Below are 8,781 nucleotides of genomic sequence, written 5' to 3'. Positions count from 1 at the left end.
CATTCATACCTATGGGAGAGCCATCCACAAACTCTCATGGATTAAGAATGGCACCTGTGCCATTCTTAATCCATGAGAGTTATGGCACTGCTGCCAATCTAGTTAACTTAGAGTGAATGTCACAAAAGAGATTGGCACCACAGCCAATGGCACTGGTGCCAATCTCTTTTGTTACATTCATACCTATGAGAGAGCCATCCACAAACTCTCATGGATTAACAATGGCACCTATGCCATTCTTAATCCATGAGAGTTTGTGAATGAGCACTGATGTGATCCTCTTTGTGATGGCTATCACAAAAGAGATTAGCATCAGTGCCATTCTCATAGAGAATGGCACCTTTGCCATTCTTAACCCATGAGAGTTTGTGGATGGTTCACCATAGCCTAAAGGTTCAAGTAGCTAAAGGCATGCTTAGAATGGCATTACTGTGAATCTAGTTATGTCATCTCTTAGCTAAAGGGATGCTTAGCATGGCACTGATGGCAATATAGTTAACATGGAGATTTTTCTAAAATCTAATCTTCAGGGGGCAATCCTCTTTGTGATGACTGTTAGAAAAGAGAATTGCACAAAGAATGGCACCAGTGCCATTCTTAATCCATGAGAGTTTGTGCATCATGAGAGGATGGCACTAGTGCCATTCTGATACAGAATGGCTCTTGTGCCATTCTCTTTGTGATGACTATCACAAAAGAGATTGGCTCTAGTGTCATTCTTAAGCCATGAGAGTTTGTGGATAGCCTGAAGGTTGAAGTAGCTAAAGGGATGTTTGGAATGGCACTGTTGCCAATCTAGTTAACTTAGAGATTTCTCTTTGTGATGAATGTCACAAAAGAGATTGGCACCAGAGCCATTCTAATATTAGAATGGCACTGGTGCCAATCTCTTTTGTGACATTCATATATATGGGAGAGCCATTCACAAACTCTCATGGATTAAGAATGGCACTGGGCTCGTGGCTAAGAGAGAGGTAGATTGGGCTAAGGGTGGGAGGGGGCTAGGGCAAGAGGCTAAGGGCTTAGAGAGAGGTAGATGAGAGAGAGAGAGAGATTACAACATTAGTAGGTAACAAATGTCATAGAATCACATTATGAACTATGCTTTAGTGGCTCAAATTGTGCAGACAAAGTTTTTTGGAAAGGAAAAAGATGTGTCCTTTTGAGGTTTTGGCTAAACAATCACAACTTATTGTAGATGTGTTTTTTGGTGATTTCCTCACTTGAGCTTAAGGTAGGCTCATAGGACTATTATCTAAAAATATAAGGAGAACAAAAAACTATTACATGTGATTACAAAATGCTCACAAATGTATGATAACATAATCTTTCACCCAGACAGTACTCAGATTTGGAACTTTATCTAGCATGCTTGAAAATAAAATTGATTTCAAGGAGCTAGAATTGTCTACAAAGTGTTTATAAGTATATCAAACACCTAAGAATGACAAAAATTTGTTCAAAAATCCCTTTGGCAAGATTAATTTGTCAATTAACAAGAGTGGTCAGCCTAGTAGGTTGCATTATAAGTCGCATTTCATAATTAAACATCTTTATATACTGCACATAATAGCCACAAAGCATCATATCTTAAGTATAACAATATTATATCATAAGTGAAAGTCACCACATCACAATAAAGGCTACAACTAAAAGAGATGAAGTGCTCCTAATATCAACTTACCAAAACAGGTTGTGCATTAAATCTCACTTTTATAGTTTTGAATTATCACGTATATAAGTGTTCTGCATATAACTTTTTTAAATTAGTATCACTCGTTCATGATTAGAGGAACTCTATAGGTATAATTTAAACATATGAAGGTTCTTATGATATCCATTAACCCTTTTATCTTGAAATTAGCATGAATTACAACATAAGGAACAATCAATATACGATTTGAATTTGGTGTTCTACATGACATTAGATCCCATAAAAACTCAAGCTACTCCATAATATCCTATTTAAGACATATACAAAGTATGGTTGAGTTTGGAACTTGTTATACATGTCAAAGAATTTGTAAAAGATCAAATTTTGACTCGCCATCAGCATTCACTAAAATTACATTTAAGGCCATAGATCATAATGAATATGATGATATAGCTCCAAGGAAGCCTTCATTACCTCAACCATGATGATACACATTCCTTTTACACATGCATGCACTATGTTTGCTTACCACACTTAAGCCTACATCTCTCACCGAAATACAACTCGAGCTCCTAAGCTACATGTATACTACAAATGACAACCCCGATATATCTATAGGTGACAAAAAGCCTCGGAACCCTGCATATTGAGAATACCCTGCTCTTCCTATGGAAGTCGTGGGAAAGAGCCAACAATGAGGGTAGCACAACCCCGGCCCCAACAATACCAACAGCTGCGAATCCCAGTGTGTACAAACAACGGGCACGAGCACCTAATGCACAAGTGCCACGTCTCAACCCACTCCAATGAGAGCACAATTGCCTCAACTAATGAGGAATCCCAATCCTCCGCAATATGCACTGGCTCCCAATCTTGCTCCAGTGAAATATAAACATATGTGTTATAGTTATCCTTAAACTCTAGGACTTACAAACTCTAAGAAAACTCATTCTAAGTAAGAAGTATGGCCTTTTTATCTAAAACCTAAGAAAATAGCTTGAAATATCGGCGTTAGGTAGACCTTAAAACTTTAGGTAGAACTCAAAGTAACAGATGCAATTTCCAATCCATAATATATTCAAAGTTTTTTTCAGCATATAAGCTATTAAGGCAAATAATTAAAACCCCCCCAAAATACCTTATCGATGCTTTTGAATAATTCTAGGAAGTTGCTAATTTGACAGGACATAAAAGTGTCCTAGGACATTTTTATGTCCTTCTACCAAATTAGTGTTAAGGTTTTGGTTGGTTGGTGAACCTATATTTCCTCCCACCTTATTGTTCTCCTCCCTCCTATATATACCCCCCCCCCTTCACACTCATTCTCTCCTCCCTCCCATATTCCCTCTCCCCTCATACTTCCCTATCTTTCCTCTCCTAGATTAATTAATTACTTTATCAATCAATGAATTTTTGACAAATTATTAATTAATTTCTCAGTTAATTTACTGAATGAGTCGTAAATATATTTATTGATGTAAATTTGATTATTGATGCAAATATGATAAGTCAAGAGTTGTTGATATCATTGTAGAGGTAGGGTAAAGATACATTGTTTGTTGAAAACGATACACAAGATATCTTCTCTTATGCTTCCAAATATCTTCTAGAGTCCTAAATCTCTAGTAATACATTTTGATATAGATCAACCCTATTTAAATGATATATAATATGTGTGTGGATGCTATCAGGGAAGAGCATCCATGCTATGGCCATTATCTAGGCAAGATGGGACTTTTTTTTCCTAAAAAATGGGCAAGATGGGGCTTGTTAGATAGACCTCTCAAATAGAATGTGGTTGGCATCAAGCGGGCATATAAATCAAAGTTTAAGTCTAATGGAAGTTTCACAAGTACCAAATCTAGGATAGTGATCAAAGGTTATGCTTAGGCAAAGGGTCTCGATGCATAAAGCCAAGCTTACGTCTAAAGGTTGTTTGGACAAGTACAAATCTAGGATAATGTTCACACATTATGCTTAGGAAGAGGGTCTTGACTCTAATTGTTGGCTTTTATGCCTAAGTTCAGTGTTGCATGCAATTTAAATAGCTAACTGATTAGAATTTTAAAGGATCAATAGGGGACAAGACAAGAATCAACTTAAAACTTCACTTAAATTCATCAACTATTAGAGCGCATTCCTACTGAGCTTTTTGCTCATTATAATGCATCAAGATTGCCACAAAGGCTCACACTACACACACTTTTACAACTCACACCAAATGTTGACCTGCTCAGCAATTATAAGCATCAGCCGCCAGACTGCCTCATGAGTGCTTCTCCTTGTGATCACTAGCAGCATGCAAGTTTCCTATCCTCAACTATGTAGAGAGTCCAAAAGACATGTGCCCTCCCTAGAATCATGGAGATTGACTCTCATCACTACCTTGAAGTGTACTAGAATGTTGGTAACTGATTTTCTACATTCACGACATGGCCAAGCCCTTCAAAACAAGGCTATCACCCATAGGTCCAACAGGTGACTTCTTCCATTACTCTAGCTCCATCTAGGGAGGTGGCTATGGAACACCATCCTCCCCAGGTGCAGATTTCTCCTATCAAACTCTCATGGAGTGAGGCTAGAATTGATCACCCTCTTCTACAAGATGAAGAAATTCCAAATGCATTCACAAGAAAAGACTTCTGGAGGATAAGCCTAGAGAGTCCACAGTTCTACAAGAGTCTTCCACAAAAGGGAACAGCAAGATCCCTAAAGGGATGCCAAAAAAACTCAAGGAGTTGGCTAGAGGTACCAGTAGTGGTAAGGAAAATAGGTTTAATTTTTTTAGGGATGCTTACAGAGTCCTGTCCCAAAATGAGCACTCTCAAAGGGAGTCAAAGAGGCTCAAAGAAGGGGGTGAGAATAATGTCATGGAATCCGAGAGGCTGTTGTGGGAGGAAAATTCAAGTCGGATCTGTGAAGTTCATTAAGAGGGTCAATCCAAATATCATTTTGCTTCAAGAACTCAAATGTGTGGAGTCGGACACTTTGTGGTTCATTTTGAGTAAGCTGGGTTTCTCTGTCTTTGCAAATTCTCCCTCAAGGGGGAAAGGTTGCTTAGCCATTCTGATCAAGTCCACCTTGAGTGCTCGAAAGGTGTGCAAGGAAAGTAATGGTTGGTTCATTGGTGTAGAAGTCAAGGTTGAAAACTTGGTGTTCCATGTTGCTAGTATTTACACTCCCAACTCTCAATGTGAAAGGACTATCTATTGGTCAAAGCTAAAGAAGTCCCTTCAGGGTTTGAATTATCTTGGGTGGTGATTGGAATATGATAGAAAAGTTAGAAGACCGTTCACATGGTGGGCAATCAATTGCAGGCAATGAGAAGGATGCCTGGGTGGATCTAGTCCTAGCATTGGGGTTAATTGACTGTGTTGATCTTGTTGAAGGTAATCTAAGCACCTTTTCTTGGAATAACAGGAGAGTGGGTAATGATTTTAGAGCAAGTAGGATTGATAGAGTCTATGTGTTAGATGAAGGTTGGTGGTTAAGGTCTCCTTTTGGAGGCATGTACTCAGAATCATTCTCCCATCAAATGGTTCTTCTCAATTCTTTGTCAAGTAGGTAGATCTCTTGATGTACCTTTCAAGTTCGATAATAGACTCTCCTGAATTGTAAAAATTTCCATAGGATGATCAGAAAAGCTTGGGTTTCTGAAACCAATAAAGCTCTTGACCCTTATAGTCATTAGGATAGGTCCATTCAAGCCATACACATCAAGGCTAAAGAATGGGGTGCAATGGAGAAAGCTAAAGCCAAAGCACCTTGAAGACAACATTTAATGTGCTTATACCTCGCTTAAGGCTATGGTGGATGCCAGCCCTCGAGATCGTGTGTTAAGTACTTTGTTGGCAAAGGTGGAGGTGGAGGTTGCCTTGCAACAAATAGAGCTAAAGAAGGCTGAGGATGCAAGGTAAAAAGTAGACTCCTTTGGCTCTCAATCCGTGACTATCCATTTAAGATGTTCTTCCATGCTATACATAGGAAATATACTAGGGAGATGGTTGGCAAGGTTAGAGATAAAGACAGCAACCTATTAACTAAATTTTGGAGTATTGCTGAAACGTTTTGCAAGGAGTTAAGTTTTATTGTGAGCTCTAAAGGTAACAAGGACCTAGGGTGGTAGGAAAAGTTGAATACGGTTCTTTCAGACTGTTCTAATAGAATCTTGGAAGGGTAAAGGTCCCTCTTGGCTAGGCCATTCACTGTTGAGGAATTATGGGATACAATCTTGGTTATGGGGGTAAAGAAAAGTCCTTAAGCCCCGACAGGTTCATCACAGAGTTTTTCCAAAAATTTTGGGATTTAATTAAGGTTGAATTGGTTGAGATCGCTAATGAGGCATGGTGTAGAGGAGATGTCACAAAAGATGTCAATGCTGGGCTGGTCAAACTTTTTCCCAAGAAATAGATGAGACTAGTAGTCGGAGATTGTTGGCATCCCATTTCCATATTGAACTCATCTTACAAAATTATTGCCAAGGCTTTGGCATTAAGAATTAGGGAAATCCGCTCACAGATTGTCGATAAGGAACAGACTGGATTCATTAAGTTGAGAGATATTTTTGAGAATATCTTAAATATTTATTCTGCCACCATTGACTATGTCGTGGCTTACAAGGCAGAGATGTATATTCCTAGGGATTGAGCTAGATAAGACCAATGAAAAAAATTGGTAGGATTTCATACTGAGAGTTCTTGGATGCATGGGGCTTGGTACACACTTTATCAAAATGGTTGCAGCAGCTCTGTTCGCTAATGCTTCTACTATTCTCTGTGTGGATGGAGGATAGTGGGTACTTATGCCTTAAAACGATCTATCAGGCAGGGGTTCCCATTGGCACTATTACTCTTTGATGTATGCACGGTTCCATTGATCACAAAGATTAAATTAGCTATCACCTTAGGAAAGGTTGAGGAGCTCAAGCTACCTTTAGGTGACCAATTGTGTCTCCAATTATTTACGAATGACAGTATGATTATTTCTTAGGATAAAAAAGACATTTTCGCCATCTTCTGAGTATCATTCAAGATTTTTGCATGACTTCTGGGTCTCTATGTAACTGGTATAACTTATGCCTTTGGAATGCCTTTCTGGTTATGCAATACAATGGATCAACAAAGGGGTAATTGTTTGTTACCTCGGGACCCCACTGGGTATGGATCTCTCTATTAGGCAGAGATTTAATTGGATGAAAGAGAAGCTCAAGCAAAAACTAAGATACTAGAGTGGGCTACAGCTCAGGTGGAATGCTTGGATTTTGATTATTCGTCACATATCTGCTATGACTACATTTCTGGAATTTTTGAAAGTCTCACTGGGCAGAAATTGAAAAACTATTTAGGTCTTTTCTTTGGGCTGAAGAGGAGGTAGAAAGAGGTTGCACTATGTCTCATGGGAGCTTCTCAAGATACCTAAGGAGCATAGTGGTTTAGGTTTGCTAGACATGGAGTCTTGAAATACATCTCTAATTTGCAAGTGGTTGCCCAAAATGTTTGCCAATAAAGTTCCATGGTGCAAATTGCCCATTGGTTCAAGGAGCACGCCAAGGGGAAGAATGTGGGCTCATGGGTTGGTCTTACTTGGTATGAGAAACTATTTTCAAAATTCCTAGCCAAAATCAAAGGCTCAAATATAGTGGCCAGTTTAGTAGGTGCTTGGAAATGCTATTGCAACTAGTTCAAGTGGAAGGGCCATGCAGGTCTCAAGGGGGATGGCAATCTGGGGGCTACCAGTCTAAATTCAGCAGAGGCCACAGGCCCTCGGCGAGAGCAAGAGGACTTCACAAGAAAGGAATCTGCAAATGGATTGACATATGGGATGCAAAAAATGCTAGTTGGAAGCCAATTCACAAGCTAGCTTGGGAGTTTTGTCTCAATCACTTTGAGATGAGAGTTATGAATACAGTTTTAGAGAGGGTGGAGGAAAGCTGGCCAACTAATATGATTCTATCTTTGCTATGGCTGGATAAGCAATGGTGTTTTGGGAAAACCATCCTAAGCAAAATCTCTGCCAGAGTGGTGTACAAAGGGTTGCTTCATTTTATACCTTTGTATGTAGGTCTCAAAAGCTAAGAAGAGGTGTAAAATGGTGGAAGGAGAGATTTTCATAGATTTGGCATGGGTGCAGGATTTGTAAAGCTGGCTTTCTTCTTTGGAAGATCACCCATACAGTGTTGTGAGTCAGAGGCAAAATCTCAAAATGGGTTAACATCAGCCCTCTTTGTCCCCTCTATGAGGGAGCTATTGAAATCTAGAAACATCTTATGTGGTCGTGTCTTGTGTGATTAGAAGCATGTGGTGGAATGTGGGTAGGGGCATTAGGATGGTGGGTTTGATATCAAATTTTGGGGCAACCAATTGGAGGGTTGTCTTGCTTAGTGATGCCAAGAAATTCCCCTCTACTTTGACTTTCCATTGGCCATATATCAGAGATGCTATTAGCCTAGCTATTTGGAATTTTTGAAATACACTGGTCTTCTCACAGAAGCGGGTGTCTAGATCAAATGAAGCGTACATTTTGGCTATAACTTCTCATAACCTAATAGACATGGCTTCAATAATGGCTACAAAGGAGGAGCTGCTTAGCTCGTATCTAAGGGAAATCAGGAGGTATTTGTCTAAGGTGTATTAACAGATCTGTGTAGGCCAAGGGTTTGTTGCCCACTTTGTGGCCAAGTTTTGTAAGGGTTTTTGTAGGGAGAATAACCCCCCCTTTTTTATCCTTCTTAATATACTCGGCTAGTTTACTTTTTTTTAATTTTAAAGAGGGGTTTGAGAGAAGCATAAGACCCTAGGGATATGGATTTGAAATAGTCTTTCAAGAAGGTAAAGCTTTTTGAATTTGATGGTATTGGAAAGATAGATGAAGATGTAGAAGATTGGGTTGAAGAAGTTGAAGAATCTTTTTTAAAAAAAAGAATTCAATGAGGTGGGAAAAGAAAGTGTGACCCTACAATTGTTGAAAGGTCCAACCAAGCTTTGATTGGAGGAATTCACAAGTATAAGGTCTATAGTAGGTATGATATATGATCTGAGTGTAAGAAATATGGAAAGAAAGGTATTTTCCTCTAGAATCTAAAATGAATAAGAAAATAGCTATCCTTCAGTCAAAGCAAAGAGGTCAAT

Source organism: Dipteris shenzhenensis, chromosome 32 (assembly GCF_047967505.1).
Source record: "Dipteris shenzhenensis isolate YYH24624 ecotype China chromosome 32, Dip_SZ_1.0, whole genome shotgun sequence".
NCBI classification, from domain to species: Eukaryota; Viridiplantae; Streptophyta; class Polypodiopsida; order Gleicheniales; family Dipteridaceae; genus Dipteris; species Dipteris shenzhenensis.
Note: the sequence above shows the minus strand (reverse complement) of the source record.